The sequence below is a fragment of the Tyto alba genome, unplaced genomic scaffold (assembly GCF_018691265.1).
Source record: "Tyto alba isolate M040663 unplaced genomic scaffold, T.alba_DEE_v4.0 Super-Scaffold_2, whole genome shotgun sequence".
Classification (NCBI taxonomy): Eukaryota; Metazoa; Chordata; class Aves; order Strigiformes; family Tytonidae; genus Tyto; species Tyto alba.
This window is the reverse complement of record NW_024881282.1, coordinates 6,823,981-6,844,433: the sequence shown is the minus strand read 5'-3', so window position 1 is coordinate 6,844,433 and position 20,453 is coordinate 6,823,981.

The following is a 20,453-nucleotide window of genomic DNA, read 5'->3' as shown; positions in this document are numbered from 1 at the left end:
TTTGTTGGAACTTGCATAGCACATGAAAGCTTTGATATGAACTGCTGCCTTGCTTCCCAAGAGACAGATGTCTCCCTTCTCTTCACAGAATGAAAGCAAAGCTATAGGCTCTCATGTAGCATCATTATTCAGTACCTTCAAAAGTCTCCACCTTTGAGATGGTGGAGAAGTCCTCCTATATCTCTCACAAATGGTGACATGTCCTCCTACATTTCCTTGTGTTCTCTAGACATGATCACATTCATAGTAAGTGCAATAAGTGAGATCTTATATTCCTGAATGACGTGAGTATGTTGGAACACAAAGTTAAATATCCCTAGTTATGGTTATTTTAGTATTTAACCTACATAACAGCTAAACCAGAGGAAACTTCTTGTTCTCTTTTTGTTTGTTTGTTTCTTTTTTTTTTTTCTTTTCTTTCTTTCTCTTTGTTTCTTTCATTTTACAAAATGATTCACTTTCTACAACTGTTTTATAAATGCATTTTGAGAAGTCTGCTTACATATCTTTTCAGTACTCTGTACAATATGATATGCATACATATATGCAACACACAATGAATATTGACTCAGAAACAGTTTCTTCCTGTAGGTTTTTGTCAATTTTTTTTTTCTCATGTACTGAAGTGTGTTGGAGAATGGCTCAGAGACAAGGGTCCTGAGCCCACCGAGCAATTGTATGATCAGAGCCTGCTCTAGCTGCTGATGCTGGGCCTCACTAGGGTTTGCCTGCAGCTGCTTGCAGCTGCTGATACATGAGGAATGTCAAGGACGCTTCGGCCTTGTGTACTGTGGTGTGTCGAAAACAGGCCAAGGGGAATTAGGAATAGTGGTCTGAGAAACCTAGTGTTATGATAACGGTGGTCTGAGAAACATTGTGTTATGGTACTGTTGTGTATCGAAAACAAGTCAAGAGGAATTAGAAATAGTAGCATGAGAAACTTAGTGTTATGAGAAGCTTGTGCTGTAAGCTAACTGCAAGTAGGTGGACCGTGCAAATACGACCCTTAGAGCTTAAGCCAATCAGCTAGTGACTAGTAGGCATAATTAGTAGAAGGATTATAAAAGGCTGTAATGAAAATGAATAAACGGAAGCATGCTTTATCACTCATACTGAGTCGGCTGCGTTCTTCCTCCTTGGCCTGAGTCCTCGGCTCGCCCAGCCCAGCAGAAGTGAATATGTGAAATGCTGAAAATTCTGTAGCACTGGTAAGATATTTTATAGTACATATTTTATTGTTGTAGTTCAGCCCCGGGAGGATTGCAGCATGCCGGATGTCCCACACTGGAGCAGCTTCGGAAGGGCTGCAGCCTGTGAGAGGTACTCATGTCAGAGAAAGTTCATGGAGGACTGTCTCCTGTGAGAGGGGAACCACGCTGGAACAGGGAGAAGGAGTTGCAGAAGCTCCCACTACCGAAGATGGAAAAAGTGTCAGCACTGACTGCGCCCCTCATTCCCTGCCCCTGCGCCACTGGGGGGAGGAGGCAGAGATATCAGGAGTAGAACCGAGCCCAAGAAGAAGAGAGAGGTGGGGGGAAGGTGTTCTCAAGATGTGTCAATGCTTCTCACTGTCCTACTCTGTTAAGTGTTGTTAGTGTCTGTAATAAATGTGCTTTTTTTACTTCCCCTAACAAGTCTGCCTTTTGCTTGTGACCATAATGGATGATCTACCCCTCCCAGTCCTATCTCAAACCCCAAGCCTGGCTCATATGTCCCTTCTCATTTCTGAAAGAGAAGGGGGAGAGAGTGGATATATGGTGTTTGGCTGCCGACCAGGTTCAAACCACGACAATGATTCAGTAACGGATCCAAGAAAGAGCTCCAAGCTACAGACTTTCCATCAGCACATGTTTCTTCAGCTCAGCTGTAAATTCCCTGACTCGCTCCTTTTAATTGCTTTATTGCCTGATTTTAAGTTGGCTAAAAGGTTTAATTTAAAAAGCTCAATCTTTCCACAGGAAAGGATGCCACAGAGTCAGATAATGATGAAAATACTGTTTCCAGGATTAATAACAAGATTGCCTCAATCCTGACATGAAGCTTAATGTCTGTTTGCTGGCTTTTTTTCTTGCATTTTATGAGCTCACAGCCAGGAAGGAATGGGAGATGTAGAAGAGAAAAACAATGGCAAACAGCTGGGTTCTGTGTACAAAACACAATGCCGAAAACTCATGTCTTAATTTCTGAAAGCTCTGACAGCTGCTAGGACCAACTGCTTTGGTATCAGAAGCACACAGGATAAATAACAGCCAGCAGTATTATTTGAAGCTATTGCAAGTATTTAAGTTCCCAGATTATCTCTGAAAAGCATCAACAACATATTTTGAGAGCCATCCTACCCACCTGAGTTATGTCTTCATAAAAGGGGAGAAAGACCATTTGTGTTCAGAAGGCTTTTCCCACTTATTTTAGTCAGTCGTTTCCACAGCAAATAACAAAACTGAACATTAAACACTTCAGAATAGCTCCGTCTGATAGATATGCAATGGTTTGGAGAACAAGAGAGATCTGTGATTTATTTTGATCTGCTGAATTACCTAGACAAGTTATTCACTTCTCTTCTGCTCTGCTCCTCTTGTACCTACTGGAATTGTGAAGTCTTTGTGCAGAGGTATAGACTCTTACTGTGAGTTTGAAAAGTTTCAGATCCAACAGGTCCTTAACTGTGATTGGGGCCTCTAGAAGCTATGTTAATATAAATAATAATAATTTCAAAACAGTAATTATTCAGTTCCTATGAAATGGACTAAAGGTGAGGAAGGAACAAAGTGGGTCTTTCCACTGGCTTTGCCCATATCTGGGGAATGCAGATCCATACTGTGGAAAACCACTTGAGGCAATTACTGTTACTAGATTGCCCCAGCACAAAGCAAGGACTCAAGAAAGAGTAAGTGAACTCTACCCTGTTTACTTTAGTGTCAGAGTTCTGGCAGTTTGTTATATGTAACGGCAACCTTTGCACATCCCAAGGAAAGGGCCATATGCAGTGTTTCTCTTTGGAAAATGATGAACCACGTAGTCCGCCCACAGGAGAGATTCCATTGCTGACCAGTTGTATAGTGGCTTTGATCATTTGGGTATTGGCATTCCTCCATTCTGGAGGAAGTTTGAGCATATCTAAGAGTGTTCAAAGAGGGACTTTTTTAACCTATGGAAAAAATCACAGGACAAACATAATTTTCACAACACTTTTTTTTTGTTATGGCTGTGGAGTAATAAGCCATCAAGTGATCCTTTGTGGCTGTAGGGATAATATTTTACAGGCTGCAGATGACAGCCTGGACTGACACCCAGTGAATTATAGAAAATGCTTCCCTGCTTGTTCCAAGGAGCTTCCATGCCGAACTTCTGCCTGTGTGGCTTTTGGTAATCTGTTGATTAACTCACACCACCCCATAGTTGCCATGGAAAGCAAGACTTCTTTTATAAAATCTAGCTGGTGTATTCAACACCATTGCGGTGATGTTGCACTTTCCAGCAGCGAGAGCATCAGCAAATATCAGATGGTTAAGATCTGTAAAATAACAAAATCCTTGTACAGTGCTTGGATAAAAGCAGGCTAACAGATGTCATCATTACTGATGATCAGGAGAATTGAACCAGCGTTCAAGCATCTGTGTGAGGGTGGCATTACCTGCCACAGAGAAAGTGAATTACCCGTCCATCAGTGGGGAATCTTAATCCAAAGATTCTCTCTTTGGATGTAATTTGCATAAGCTTCCATTTAGAAAGGGCAAAGAGAAAGATTGTTTTATTAGAAATAGGCTTGGTGGTATTAATCTGAGAACTATGGAGAATTCTTAAACATTGAGCATTGATATGACAGAAGGAAACAGAATCAGCTGAAAGGTTATTTGCTGAAGAGAAAGATTTGTCTTTTAAGTGACCTACAGCTGCAAATAATCTAACTGGAGTTTATTTCTAACAAATTATGATCTATGTCTTTATCATGGTGTTCATTGTAGGAAGGATCTGTTGTAAAATGACGGTAAGAGTTGATATTAATAAATCTAAGTACATTATCAACTGCATATACATGATTAAGTCAAATAAGAAAATAAATTTTGTTTTATGAGCTGTTCTTATAAAACTGTATTGACTGGTGTTCACTATATTTCTACCTTTAGTTTTCATTAATTGAATCCCATATCAACTTCAGGATTTCTCTACTGGAGAGTGAAATCAGATTAATTGGCCTATAGTTACATGGATAATCCATTTTTCCTCTTTAAATATTGTTGAGAAGTAAACCTTACTATATACTAATGCATCTTAAGATATATTTTTAGCGACTATCAGATTTCTGGAGATCTTGGAAATTTCTTTCAGGATTCCAGGCTGTAACTTCCTTCAGATTTAGGCTACTTGAAAACTTAAAATATTTAGCCAGTTGATTCCCCAGACTGCCTGAAGGCTGTTGTGTTCTCTGCCCAACATGACATCCAGCTCCCTTGGTGTAGGAGTGGCTTTTCTCACCTCCACCTGGCAGACTGCTCTCAGGTGACCTTTCTCTTTGGCTGTCTGCCTAGAAGCATTGGTGGGAAGCCAATCAGTGGGTGAGCCAAGCAGCTGTCTTGCAGGTGGGACTAGTGTAAGCTCCTTGGATGGTTTCTGAAGGAACCAGCTATCTGGAAAACAATTGTACTGTTTTGCTGGAGAGCAAATTTACAACACAAAATTAAATGCCAATCAGCCCTAATTTCTCACCAAATACAAATTGTTTTTTCTGGTCAGGTAATGATATATTTCCTTCATATGCAGACAAAAAAAAAAAAAAAAAAAAAAGGAAAATCTTCTTTCACACAGAAAGCATAAAATGATAAAACATAATAAGGAGAAAAACCCAATCAAGAAGGGAAAATGTCTGCAATTGTGACCCCTCAGCACAAGCTGTAAGATGTCAGATCTGGATGGCCAGAACCCTGTCATTTGACTTGGAGTGTTATTTCATACATTTCTTGAAATTCTTACTTAACAATCAATCTGTCAGAAAAAAAAAAAAAAAAAAAAAGACATTCAAGTAATCTCTCTTGTCTCCTAAATCCTCTAGCAAGAAACAGGAGGAAATACTGGATTTCTGTAGGTAACAATTTTTGGATACAACTAGAAGAACAAACATGATAAACAGGAGTTAAATGAAATGCCCAGTTTTACCTGTATCAGCTGACTGGAATTTCCTTTTGTAAAATTTAAATCCTGAATAGTTTCAGTCTGAGTCTATGTATTGCTTAAAGTCTTCTGGAACTTGTAAAAAAATGAAGCTCTGGTGATTTTTATCTGAATATATATTCATGTGTTTTATAAAGGAAGAAAACACCATTAAATGTGTTTTGGAGAATATGAAATGGCAAAACAAAATGATATGATGCATGGACAGCACAACAATAATCTGTACTGGTAAACTGGGAGTTAGCATTGCAAAGCAAGTGGAAGATACATCCAGAACAAACTATGAGGAGTGTCCTGACAGAGGACAGAGCTCTGAGGATTTCCTGAGGAAAGCTGTTATGTTTTACTTTGTTTTATTTGATGGGGAGAAAAAACCCCAGACTCCAGAGAGTCAGCTCAACATTTTTGTTTACTGGCTGAACATTGAGATGAAAGATTTCCCTGCTGTGCAGTCATCTCTTATTGCAAGACCAGTCCAGAAGACAAGAATAAAACAAAGGGCAAAGCAAATGGCCCAGATGAGAGGTGGTAGGGGAAGACAAATACCGAAAAAGTAATAACAATAATGATGCCAAAACAGGAACAGAGAATGAAAGACCAGCTGAGCATAAATGAGAGAACAAAGAAAATAGGATAATGGAAAAGAGATATTGATTAGAAGAAAGACAAACACTGGGATTGAAAATTCTGCCCAAGTCATGCTTAAACTCACACCATTGTTTTGAAGAACAGCTGTGTAACACTCTTGGGCCAAGTGCTGACAAAGTTGTTAATACAATACCTACCAGTGTGGGTTGATCTACAGAGATAAATGGAATATATTCAGCCACAGTGTACAGTTACTGATATTTCTGTCCTTTGGGAAATGGTCATAATTTTACATTTGTCTCATGCCTGTTGTAATTTTTAGATCTGCAGCCAAATTTCTGCATGGCACTGGGTGAATGACATGAACTATGTCTATGTGTTGAGGACAAAACCGCACTTGAAAGTTGTCTTAAACATGCTAAGCATTGTGGTTGGCTTTGTCTCTGTATTATTTCTTTCTGTGGCTGTAGACCATACTGAGAGGATTCATTTTAGGAATAGACAGCTCAGGTTTCCTGTGAGTTCAAAGTACCATCTCTACAACACTGGGGATTCCAGGCTCTTCTCAGTCTCTTCCCAACCAAAGAACTCCAGAGATCAGCTTATGCCCACTCTCGAATGTGCATGTCCATTTAAACATCAGGAGTGGAAGAAGAGAATGAACTTTAATCCAAGTCTAACTGAGAGTACGGCTATAGCTTTGGTCAGTTAAAATCCACAGGCTTTTTTTAGTCTTTTAGTGCCTGTTTTACTCGGTTTGCCTTTTGCTGAGCTGCTGGGAAGAAAATCTTTTATGGGACAGAAGACAGTTCCTCTAACGGGAAGTATAAAATGAAGTGAGACTTGCAGGAATAACTTGCCTGTTTCTTCATCACATTTGAAACAGAGGACAAAAAAAGAAAATATACACTTGCATAGTGGTGTGTTGGTTTGGCCATTAATGACATCCTGCTGTAAATAGCTAAACTGCAGGTTTAGCCAGTGATGAAATATCTGTCTCAGATTTGCTTCTTGCCCATTTATTTGATGAATTGGTGCTTCCAGCCTCCTTCTGCCTTTGGAGGCTCTAAGCCTCATTGAGTTTGATCACATTCACTCTTGCTGACCCCATGCTGAACACAACCGATATTTGTGTGGTTGTTTCTGTTACTGTGAAGCTTAGCTAAGCAGCTACATGTATTTTATTTGTTAGCCTCATGCTATGTGCCCAGTATGTAGCATGGATCTTTGGTTGGCTAACAGAGTCATGAGTGGGGTGCAATACTCTGAAGATACAGTCTCTCCATTATCCTGATTTGGTTAGATGAGATAGCTCTAGTTCTAGTGTTTTCTTGTTTGGCTGTTTTCTTTTTCATTGCAGCTCTTCATGTCATAATTTGTTGTGCTGATAACTGCTGAAGCATCTAATTTTATGACTTCTGAGTTTTGTGTATTACTCTGTGTGTGTGATACAATTCTTGTCTTAATGTTACAGGCTCTGAATATCTTTGATTTTAATGTTTAGTTTATTCATTTTAATATATGCCAATGAGGTACAGGTGAGTGGCAAGGAAGAGGAAATCCTAGCACTAAGAATGACCCTGTTTTGGAGAGTTTGTATATGTGTCAGTAAGTTAAACTGTGCATTGAGCATATTATCAAAAAGCATATTCTCAATTTTCAATAATGTACCTCATATATTTAGTGAGGGAGAGGATAAACAATAGGTCTGAACATCAAATGAATTTGAATGCTAAAACAATGTGCTTTGGCACCCAGTCAGTATAGTGTATTGTATGTAAATATAACGCAGGCCTCTCAAATTTCTGCAGTCAAAGAGTGAAAGAGTTTCTGCAGTGCTTCAATGGCACATGATCATGCAGTCAGAGAAACACAGAATAGCTGTAGTTGGAAGTGGCTTCAGAAGGTGTCAAGCCAATCCCACTGCTCAAAGCAAGGCCAAATAAGTATTCTCTGGGCCCTTTCAAGTTACAATTTCAACTTCTACAGGATGGACACTTCATACCTTCCTTTGGTCTTTTTCATAAATTTAACCATGGTCATGGTGAGTTTTTTGGTTCCTAGTAGCTAATCAGAGTTTCTGGTATTGCAGTTTGTGTTCATTGCCTTTTGCGATATTGCTCTGCTCCTCTGAGAAACAAGAGAAGGTCCATCTGCTCTACACCTCCTCATTAAGTAGCTGTAACACTCTGCAAATAAAACAGCAGAAAGATTCTTCATGAGCTTTCTCTTCTCCAGGCTGAATAAACCCACCTCCTGCAGTTTCTCTTTGTATTTCATGTACTCAATCTTCCTGACTGTCTTCATGGCCATGTGCTGGACTTGTTGGACCTGTATGTTGATACCAATTGGCTTCAGTGTTCCTGGGAACCTCCAATTAATTGGCAAAGACATGGGCAGTTATTGACTGAAACTATATGGGGCTAATGTCACCATAATACCCAGGGTCAGTATATGGTTCTAGAAAAACATGCAGGTTGTAGCTGGGAAAGTATGTGACAGAATGAATCTAGAGAAATAAAAAATACGTGACTGGTGAGAGGGAGGAACTGTGCTATACTCAGAATTGAAGAAATTCTCTTTCCCTCACCTGAAGGATGACCTGGGAAGGAGAGCATGGACAGCTGATCTCATGTTTCATGAAGGGTAGGAATGAATTTGTAACCATCAAAACCTGGTGGTTTGAATCATTGCTTGAAGGCAGCACAATTAATCAGTTGTATCCTGATGACCTTCAGTGATTTTTGAACACATTGCTTTTTACTCCAATAATTCTGGCACATGGTTCTACCTTTTGATCTGGATAAGGCAACTCACATGGGATGGTCAATAAGGAAAAGTTCTCTCCCTCCTTCCAGAATCTCTCTTCAAAGGAAGTTTATCAACCTGTTTTAGTGTCCATGTACTCCCAATTATATTTCTTATTTTATGTTTTTTGGTTGTTTGTATGTAAGCAGCTGTTTTCTCCCTGCTGTGGTTTAGATGAGAAAAAACTTAACAAATGTGATTTCAAATTGAACAGAAATTATGCTCCAGCTAAAAACTCCCCAAAGAAAAATAAAACATTACGGTAAACACACATCTGCTTTTGAATAAAACCAAATCCTCCAAGCAATGTTCAAAGATGTTGCCAAAGTAATTAGCATACTAACAATGAAGTCAGGTAACAAACTGATTTTTTAATGCAAATAGATAAGACAAAGTGGATTTTGAAAACTTGGACTTAATTCTTCCTTCTAAAATATTCAAATTTACATGGTACAAATTTATGAGACTTTCAGTTAAACTTATCATGAAAACAGACAAAAGCAAAGAATTATTTTAGGCTGAGTGAGTTTTAAACCGTATATTACTTTCTTCTTGTAAAGTTGTCCAGGTGGAAGGCCAACAGAGTTTGAAGTTTTACCCACTGGATAGTTTTTGCTTAAACAGAAAGGATCCTTCTGCTACCCAATGGTAGCTGTAGGCAGTTGCTATTACTAAGGAAACAATGACACTCAGCCCCTCTGTGCTAAATATTGTATATGTATATTGCTAAAGATAATCCCTATTTCAAAAAGCTGATCATCAAAGTAATCAAATATGATAAAGTCTCAAAGAAATACTGTAGTGCCTAGAGTTTGTAGAACAGAGACTGGGGTGTACAGAGAAACTCTATGGCTTTCCCACAGACAATATCCAGATCAAGTAGGAATTAATCCAAGAGTTCCCACTTCTCACTTTAGTGACTCTAGAAGTTCAGCGTTGCTACAGGAGCCACTCCCTTAACAGCAAACATGACATTTTCTTGGTGTGTTTTGTCCATCCATACCTCCTGTTGAGCTGGTGATGATCTGGTTAATCTTTCAGTGGACATGGAAACAAGTACAGTGGTCTTATTTTGCAAAGACTTGTGATATTTAAACATTTAAGTGGGAAAAATGCATGTTTTCATAGCATCCAACTTGCCATCCCAGGGTCAGCATTGAGCCCCATCTTAATATTGAGTTTCTCAGTATCAGTTTAAGGATTCCCAGTGAATAGTGGATATTGCTAAAACAAATTAAATTACAATAAGGATTGAACAGTTGTTCTATTTGCACACAAAGTCAATGTTGTTGGCAGGGTAAGGTCAAGGAAACAAGGGATTGCAGATCTTTAGTCCATGCTTGGAGGTTCTAAGTCAAAGTCCACCTGTTTTATCTAAGTTGCATTTGTTGAAATGCCACAGTGATGTTCCACAGAGACCTCTGGGGTACTGATGCCAAATTTATCCTGCTAATGATCAGCTTCTGGACTTCTGCTATATTTGCTACATCAGAAGTAACAGTGAGGAGATATCAATACTGAAGTAAAAGTGCATTTTGTCACATGGTCTCTGTTCTGTTTTCAGTTTTACCACTGTAAACCAGGAGGAACTTAAATAACACCAAATAAGTATAAATAAACTGGGTAGCATGATCTCAACAGTTTTTATCCAGCTCATGAGCTGTTACTTAGCTCAGAACATACATTTTCAGAAGCAGAATTCTTGAGATATCTTATGGTGGGGTGGGGTATAGCATTTTCTGCTTGACATGTGACTGATCTATCAAACATTACAAAAATGTAAAGACAAGCACATTCAACTTTTCCTCTTCAGATATTTTTTTTGATCAGTCAATCCAAGTTTGTTCCTGAACACTTGTTCGTAAGGTGGATTTTGTGAGTGTGGATGTGACACTGGTGAGGAGATCCATGGTTCCTTAGTAGGGAAAATACCCCCAATGACTGAAAAAGAGGGAAGAATAACTGAAGGAAATATTTTAAAAATGTTAGGGGCTTGTTGAATTTTTTCTGATTTTGCTATGCAGGGATAATCTGGTAGATCTGGCCCAAGTTTTTAAAGGGGTTCTGCTCCTCTCAGAGATTCAAGGTCTAAATGCTACAACCACCAAGGGAACTTAGTGTTAAAGTATATACTCTCTGTGTTTATATTTGTCCAGTGAGCTTGGTTTAAATACAGAGGGTCTCTATAGCATGATAAAGGACAGAGAGGCATTTAAGTAGTGAAGCCTAAGCACATATCGAGTAGTCTAACAACCCTGTTGTAGTGGAACAAGGTCCCTCTTGAGCTTTCCTGCAGTAGATGTCCCAATTTTTGTAAACTGAAGAATATCGTACTTAGCTGAGAGGAAGAGACCTAAATTTAGTTATCAATGATATCTATATGCTAGATACTGTGTTTGAAATGCTTACTGAAAATATGGCTGGTATCATGATGGATGATCTTACACAAGGATGTAGTGTGACTTAGTTCAGGCAATATTTTGTGTTTTAGAAAATTCCCACTGAAAGTATTGAGAAAATCTTTCACTTATGTAGTCTGCAGCTCAACAGCAGAGTGCAAATTCCCTCAGGCACAGTATTTAGTTGAACCTGCGTCTCTCATCCTAGGTGAATGCACTGACTCCTGATTAAAAACATTTTGGACTGACTCCTGATTTTAAAAAATATTCTGCTTATGTGTGTGCAGCACTTGGACTGACAGTTGTGCGGTGAGTAGCCATGCTAAAACAGTCTATGCTGGGAAAGGCCTAATCAGGTATTTAGACAGTATTTTGGTGTGAGATGGGTTATGATATGCTCAGCATCATGGATAGTTCAGGAGTGGAGATTTTCAGAGAATACCCAGAAGGAAACCTGAGATATATGGACCTTTATTTTGGAACCGCAATAGTTAGCTGGCAACCAAACAATGTATTTGGGGATCTTCTTTCTGGACATCTTTTGTGGACTAAGTAGAGTAACTGCATTGCTATATCCCATCATCCAGTTAACTCAAGCATAATTAAAATAAATTATCCTTGAGAGTCATTGTTCATGCTATTCATCTTGGACTTCCAAGGACCTCCACTGGGAATGCCAACACTGATAAATACAAGAGGTTGGTGATTGATCAAAGACAGATAGTACAGAAGGACTCACATCAAATCTGCCAGACAGATCTGTCTTAGAGGGCACTAAACAGAGTGGTCTGAAACAGAGCCATGGAGTGAAATAATTAATTAAGCAGTGTGGAGAATCAGGATCCAATGCACAATCTTCTTCCCTGGTTCTCTTTACTTAAGGGGTGGGGATGTACCCTTAGGAAAACACACTTGGAAATGTTTGTGGTCATGTAGACCAGCAGCCACAGAAATACGTGCTCTAATAAACTCTCTTGGCTTCAGAAACAGGATGGTTCCATGCAAACTGCCTTTCAGAAATGGTCCTCCTAATGTCTCAACAGGAAAACAGTGTCCATCAAGTGTTTGGGAGACTGAGAATTAGGCTGGAATAAACTAACCTCAGGAATGTTTCAACATTTTTGTAATACCAATGATTGTATTCCAGTGCCTAGATTATTTCCTGGACGGATTTTTATAGTTACAGCCTTATTGAATAATATAGAGTCTACGCAGTCACACTGTGTCCCCAGTTCTGGACCCTGATGAGTCTTATCTCCACAATAGGAGACCAGTTTTCTTTTCCTGCTCTTGTGCATCCTTGAGATCATCAAGATTTCTGACATGTCTGTCACTGTGGTTGTCCAAGGGACTGAGTTGGGGAGCTCTGTGGAGCACCTCCTTGCAAAGTGCAAAGCCAATGTAAGAACTCAAACAGGAGGACTTTGCCATCAAAGCTTCTTCAGTTTTGCAATGCACTAGGACACAACCTGCAAAAAAAGTTGCTTAAAATCTGGGTTTAAATGATGTGTCTACATATGTTGAACAGAAAGTATGTGAAAATAGGGAAAAGAAGCCAGAAACCCCATTTTTTTTTTTTTTTTTCACACTAGTAGCTAATCTCTGAACCATATCCTTCAGATAATGTTAATTCTTCCTGTATTTCCCTTCGCAGTGCAGGTTTGTTAGAGCTATATCAGAGCTTTTCCACTACATACAATTTGGGGGCAAGAGCTGCCCTCCAAGGCCATCTGAAAACTGCTTAAATTAAATAAGGTTAATCCATTTATAGAAAAGTGAAATGGAAACATAATTTTAATGTGCTCTGTGATATGAAGCAAGTGAGCTTAGAACTTGAGCTTTGCTGTTACCTAGAAGAAATAAATTCGGCAAAAACTCAAATCCCATTTCCATATATATTGCTGGTCTTATCAGTGTTTTGTCTAAAATGTTAAAGTAATCTTAATTATCTGAACTACAATCAAAAATAAAAGTCAGCACTGTGCTCCATCTTATTAAAATTCAGGGTTGGGATAATGTTACTTTGGAAAAACCTCATGTGTATGCCATAAATTAAACTTCGAAGATTCAAATAAATTACTTTCCCAACCAAATTATTTTCTCATGTGCAAAACAGGAGCATTGGAAAACTTTCCTTGTAATAGGTGCATTTGGAGTTGATTTCTGAAAAGCAATAATTAATATAAATTAATATACATAGCTTTTTCTAAAATATTATCTAGGAATAGATACATGTAGTTTGCATATGCAAAACTCATTTTTAGCTTCCACCAATTGATTTTGAACACTTCCTTTGGCTGCATATATACATCAATTTCTCTGTGATGAAAACAGCTATTGAGGTAAAATGTGAACTTGCAAGATTAATAAGTACAGTGAATCAAACTGTTTCTATAATTCCCTGTGGTGAGGTGGGGAATTTTATAAAACTTCTGCTAACTTACTTTTACATTCCTAAGAATTTTGATGTTTTCCTGTCCCAGTTTTTCAAGTGCTGAAGGTAGACATATGCCTAGTGATATACCTGCTCTCAATTTACACACTGCTTTTATCTCTATATCAATAGTATATGCTCATATTTATGCATTTGCATGGGAAACAAGGTCCCATGCCCTAGATTATATACATGCAAAAGATGAGAGGTTGTCCTTGTGTTTAAGCTTTTCAATCATAAATAGACAAAGGGTGAAAGAAAGGAAATATCTGTATTTTATCTCTGTAGACAGAGATTTCTGTCTTCAGCAGAGACAGGAATCAAACCCAGATCATGAATCCAGTCCTTCACCCCAAGACTGTGCTTCCACCCTCTCTCTATGCATGAGTATCATTTTCATATTTCATTACATTAATGACTGTTTCCCACAGTTGCATGCTGATTATCCCACCAGTTAAACAGAAAATCCAGGTTTGTATCATCTACAAAGAAATTAAAACGCCTACACTCTTGACAATAGACTGTTGTATTTACATTACTGTTCTGATATCCAGCTGCACCTGGATCAAATAAAACCCTATTTAAATTGAATGACAAAATTTTCTTAAGACCTATGAGACTATTATTACAGACTTTAAATGAGTCGATACAGTTTCTTCTATAATTCTGTAATAGCAAAATGCTATTCAAAGGTTTCCTGTAATTTTTCACTCATTTAGAAGAGCCAATCTTCAGGAAGAATAAGTTACAGATGAACATTAATTAGAGTGAAGAAGCAGGGCTATGTAAATTATGAAGGAAGTGCTTTTTGCTGAGTTACAGATTGATTCCTTTAGTAATCAAATTCCATTTTCAGTACAGCTTCTTTTTAAAATAAGATAGGCAGAGAGGAGATAAGCATCTGGTGAAATACAGTACCCATTGTTTCAGATTCATCTTATGTGGTTGTCTAGAATGACATGACTCAGATTAAAAAAAGTAAAAATAACAGAAGAAAATAGGTCAGAGGTTCCCAGTACCAATTAATTTAGCATTCAAAAAGAATAGAGATGGTTAAACTTCACAGCAAATTGAAACAGTTCAGAAATGTGAATAAAATACTAAGAAAGATAATAGTATTTTGCAATTTTCTTTGAACCTCTTTATGCTATAGTTCAAATGAGACTTATAGACATCAGATATGTGAAAGTCTCGAACTCTTATGGAACCATCAGGCTATTTCAATTAATACCTGTTTAAGAATGTGATTTTTTTCACACTTTTTTTTGTTTTTCATCTGTTAAGAAACCATCACGGTGCATCCTTCTGCAATTATTCTCACCCATTTCCTTCACTGAGGGCCATGTGTGCACCTGTCGTACACGGTATTACTCCCCACCTCTGAAATGCAGCCACCTTCTGGGCAATTTGGTCTTTGCTGATGCTTATAAATGGTGAGACCAGGTTCCTGGTATGGTTTCAGAAATTTAGACCAGAGAATTTTCAGGATGCTCTTTCATCTCCGAAGTTTGTTTGAAAGTGGGGTTTTCCATCTTCTTCTCATATATGCATGGGAACATAATACAACAGGAGAATAGGAGACAGGGGGCTGAGGTGATACGTCACTGAATACAAGGACTCATTCTTCACCTCGTGACCCAATGCAAGTGTGCTTTTCTTTTTTTTTAGAGAGAAAGACACTGTATAGAGAAAAAGAGTTTTGTTCAGACCAGCTCTTCTCCTGCCTAACTCAGAGTTAGATGCCTACTGTGGAGCCTGAGTTCGAGAGATGGGTCATTGATTCAAACCTTTCTCGACAGGGAACTATAATTTTTCCCTCTAGTGCCCATGGGAAGAAGTAGTCTTGGTGCTTACGTTACATCCATCTTGCAGATGGCACCCTTTAAACAATGGCTCTGGGTAAAGGAAAGCAGGAATATCTAATTTCTTTCTTGAATTTAGATGCTGTAGGAGATACTGCATTTTACTTTTATTGTGGTTGGCCTAAATAGGATCTTGGGCTGAACTGTGACACCTGAATTGAGATGAATATTACTGATATACTCCAGCAGAAGTGTAGAAAATTTCCAGGGGTGGATGCACTTATGGAAAAGGACACAATAACTCAGATCTTCCCTCTCAGATGAAGTAGAATTTTTCTCTACCTCTTTTACTATTTACTAATGAGAACGGCATGGATATGGCAACTCCATGCATTTAGGGAGTCTTTACAGATTCACTGGAGCAAGCTTCATTAAAACCTGCTCCTCGTCTTCATCATTCCTTCTCCTGTCACACTTTTCCAGTAGTGAACAGTGTCAAGCTGTCAAGGCAGAATCTGTTTGTCCTCTAACAGCCAAATATCAATGGGTAGATATACAGCAATGTAAAACAGCATTGACATATAACTCTGTGCTGTTTTTGGCTGGGATAGGATTAATTTTTTTCACAGTAGCTAGTACGGGGCTATGTTTTGGATTTGTGCTGGGAACAGTGTTGATAACACAGAGATGTTTTTGTTACTGCCCAGCGGTGCTCACACAGAGCCAAGGCCTTTTCTGCTCCTCACCCCACCCCACCAGTGAGGGGCTGGGGGGACACAAGGGGTTGGGAGGGGACACAGCCAGGACAGCTGCCCCCAACTGACCCCAGGGATATCCCATCCCGTACGGCGTCATGCTCAGCATATAGAGCTGGGGGAAGAAGGAAGAAGGGGGGACATTTGGAATGATGGTGTTTGTCTTCTCAAGTCACTGTTATGTGTGATGGAGCCCGGCTGTCCTGGAGATGGCTGAGCCCCTGTCTGCCTGTGAGAAGGGGTGAATGAATTCCTTGTTTTGCTTTGTTTGCATGTGTGGCTTTTGCTCTACTTATTAAACCATCTTTATCTGAACCCAGTAGTTTTCTCACTTTTACTCTTCTGATTCTCTCCCTCATCCCACTGTGAGGGGAGTGAGCGAGCTGCTGTATGGTGCTTAGTTGACAGCTGGGGTTAAACTCCAACATCTGCAAACTTACTAATAGTGCATTCAACTCCTTCATTGAGATCAGTGATAAATATATTGAACAGTATTCGCCCTATAATTGAACCCAGAGGAACACTGGTAATGTTTTCACCTGCTTCGGTGGCTGGATGTTTTGCCTTATCTGTTGTGTTTCCAAGCACACTTTTCTCACTTTGGGTAAGGAGAGTGAGGCTGTCACTGGATAACACTGGAAGTGCAGGTTTTGCTGCGGAGAGGCAGAAGCAAGAGATCCCAGTCTGACCTTGATGTCCCTTTTTTTCCTCTAAAATATAAGAGACTGGGAGGGAGTGCATGCAGCTGCTGTTTCCAGCACAGCCCTATGAATCATCTGAAATGTGATTCAGTTTCAGCAGCTAGGGGCGTATTAATGGCTTGCAATGGGAAATGGTTAGAGACAGGCATTACAAAGAGGAGAGGGGAAAAAAAGGGAAGAGACAGGAGGGATTTGTTGTGGTTTGAGCCTGGTCAGCAGCTTAACACCACACAACCACTCACCCACCCTCCCCCTATTTGATAATGGGAGGGAATCGGAGGGGCAAAGGGAGACTCGATGGTTGAGATAAAAAGTTTAATAATAGTAACAGAATAATATGCTGACAGCAGTATCAGCAGGTAATGTATAATACAGCTGCTCACCACCCGCTGACCGACATCTGCCTGCTCCCGGCTGGCGATCCCACAAAGATGCCACAGCAACATTCCCGGAAGTGAAAGCCCCTCCTGGCTCACTCCTTCCTTTATATAGTGAGAATTAACGTCACATGACATGGAATACCCACCAATCTGGGCCCAGCACTCCAGCTGTGCTCTCCCCGCCCCCCATGCACCCGCACATAGGCAAGGGCATATGGAGCTGGAGAGCCCCTGGAATCTCAGTTTGCATCAGCACTTCTCCAGCTACCAAAATGAACACGAACTCTATTCCAGCCCTAACCAGGACAGGATTCCTCTGTTAAAATAAGTATCTCTGTTTAAGCCAGCCACTGAAGGCTTCCATTACAACCTATGGAGTAAAAGAAGAAGAACATTTTTTTTTTGGTCCTTATCCTTAGAGTTGTCATTTCTCCCCTTTTTGCCTCAGGGAGGTCCTGACAGGTTATACACCCTGCTTTCATGGTGATATTTCCTCCATTGCTCTTTAGTATGGAAATAGATATTTTCATCCATCACTCCAGGAGTTTTTACCAACACTGAATTTGCAATTAAACCAGGAAAGGAAGAAATAGTTATGAAAATAGGATTTGGGTAGAATAGTCTATTTGTAGTCCTCTTCTTTTAGTTGATGGAGTGCCTTCTCTTTATTTAGTTAACGAGCATCTACATAAATGAAAAAAGGCCTTTGAGTAACCTGACCTGTGACAGATTCTCTGTAAGGTAAATTGGAATAAACGAATTTTTTTGGTTTTGTTTTTTGCCCTTTTTTTTTGTTTTGTTTTGCACTGGTAAATAAGTAGATAAAAGAAAATTTTCAAATATGTTCCACAAAAATATGCACTTATGCAACTTGCATACATTTGGTTGGTTTTGTTCCCTCTTTTATCAGCCCTTCTATCATAATAAGAGGCTATAGCCACATCTATACTGGTATATCAAATAATGCCAGGGGTATGCTCCTGTGACATGGAACCTAATCATATCTACTCTTGTATTGTGAGAATTGTCCCTGCCATGGCTTTGGCTGGAGACATCTAGCATTCTATCAAATACCTCCCAGGCCAGGTTGGGGAGTTATCAGTGATGATTCCCAACAGGCAGTGTGAATATGGTCATGCTGCACTGCAAGCTGAAAGAGTTTAAAGGGGTGCATAAAAGCTGTACTTTGCCATTTGGCTTCAATGTCAGGGAACAATTTTGTAATATTTTGATCACTAGTACAGACACAGCCTGCAAATCTTACTAGCTAATGGAGAACTACCATTAACTTGCATAGTAAAGAACCAGGCTTCTGGTGCTGAAAGTCATGATGTCAAATCACTCACCTGCAAGCCACTATTACAAAGACATTGGGTTAATACTTATCTAACAAGCCAGATAGAAATATGTGCAAAAGAACTGTCCTAGATACATGCTTTGCTGTCCTGTGGATGTATAAAATCTACTGTACATTATCTGTCTATATGGGGTGTACATGAGCACTAGACTTGACACACAATGGGCTTCTTAGATTTATGGATCATAAGTAGTTTCTAAAATACATCTACTGCTTCTTGCACATGCAAGGTCTTACACGTGGTAGCATGTGAGCTACACCAGTAATCTGCATGAGTGCTATGGACAAGCCTGGGATTTCTGAATGCCCACCAATGTGGTACAAAGGTGTTAAGTCATTAACTTTCACCTGCCAAATTTTCTAGTCTATAAAAACAGTATGTGGAGAATGTACTAATGCTATCCATGAAATTACACATCAGATTCACTTGCTTGATCCTAATTTTCTACCTAAAAATTTCACAAAATTACCCAAGTGAAATGATAGTGATTTACCAGTAACAGCCTCGAGTATTTGCTAGCTGAAATGGTGAACAGGCACTTTCCTGTAGAGAATATAATTACATGCAGATTTGTCAATGTGGACTGGAATTAGTTAAAAAAACCCCTAGCCTTTGGGATTGACACTGGTCTTAAATGTAGTCTAAAAAAATAAAGTTGTTGTCTTGGTAATTTATTCAGACTGAGGGAAATAGAAGACACTGAACTTCATCTCACAGATTTTAATGTCACATGCTATTTCAGAACGCATCAGACTTCAGAAGTGAAAGTGACATGGGGATGTCTGGAATACAGTATAAACCAGCTAAGTGTTTTTCCACCAATGAAGGTTCTCATCATGTATTAAAAAAATTCATCAGTATTTAAGGACTCCCTCTCTGCCCTTTGCCTCCCAAGACAGAGAGGCCAAATTAATTTACAAAAATGCTGAAGTCCTAAAAATTAATTATATCATTACTATTCAATTGCAGTATGCTGTTGGACAGAGAATCATGTAATGAATAAAGTTTTTTTATTCCATCCTGATCCAGCCTAGCGCTTTAAATACCTGACTAGTTCTCACTTCAATGCAAGTAAACATGGCCTATACTCAAAAGGAGCAATTAAATCTGTGTGAGTAATTTGTATTGAGATCAACTGCTTGTAAGATAAACTCAGCCATGCTCTCAACTGCTTACCTGGGGCTTAAAATTAAAACATGTGCTTAAATACTTTGATGAAGTGAAACTGTCTGGTCCTTGAGGACACTACTATGAGCCCTTACCATCCCTGCCCACCTCCACCAGGCACCCTGCCCATGGCCAAGGACCCTGTTTCAGCCCAGCCCTGGGCCACCAGTCCCTGCCCCAGTGATGCTGCAGGATGCTGGCCTGAAGCCCCATCACAGCCTTGCCCAGCCTGCCCCCCAACCATGGACTCAGGTCCTGACCTGTCCTCATCCCAGCCCCATCTCCACAGCCCTGCCGAGGAAAGATGAAAATTTTCAGTAGAACTTCTTTCAAAGTCACTCTAAAAATTGCCAGTTGTATAATCCATTCATATGGGAGCTGCATACTTCTTCTCAATTTTTAATATTATGTATTTGAAATAGTTTTTTTTTAAAGGCTAGACATAGTGATTTACACCTCTTTGTAATTAGATGTAGCAATAAGAATAATGTTTCACATTATACTAGAATGTTCTTTTAAACTTTGTCATGTAATTTTAAAAACTTAATAGATATGGTGATTGGTATCTTAATTCAATTGTTACTTGACTTGTAGGCTAATTTTTGATTTGCTTGAATAAATAGCTAAGTTGTCTGGGACTTAATTGTCTTCTGTTAGAGCTTTCTGTGAATGTATTTTTAATTTCTAAGTGTTTCAGTTTCTGCCTTGTCTATTCAAGCACTTCTTTCTTTTTCTAGTAGCATTAATGCCAATAATGCTAACTGGATAATACTGCTGAATAAATCATACATTCAACAATATACAATATTGTAATTTTCAGAGCTCTTCCTGCACTGTCAGTCTCATAAATCTCCATTTTAAAAGGGAAATGAGTATTATTATCCATATTTTC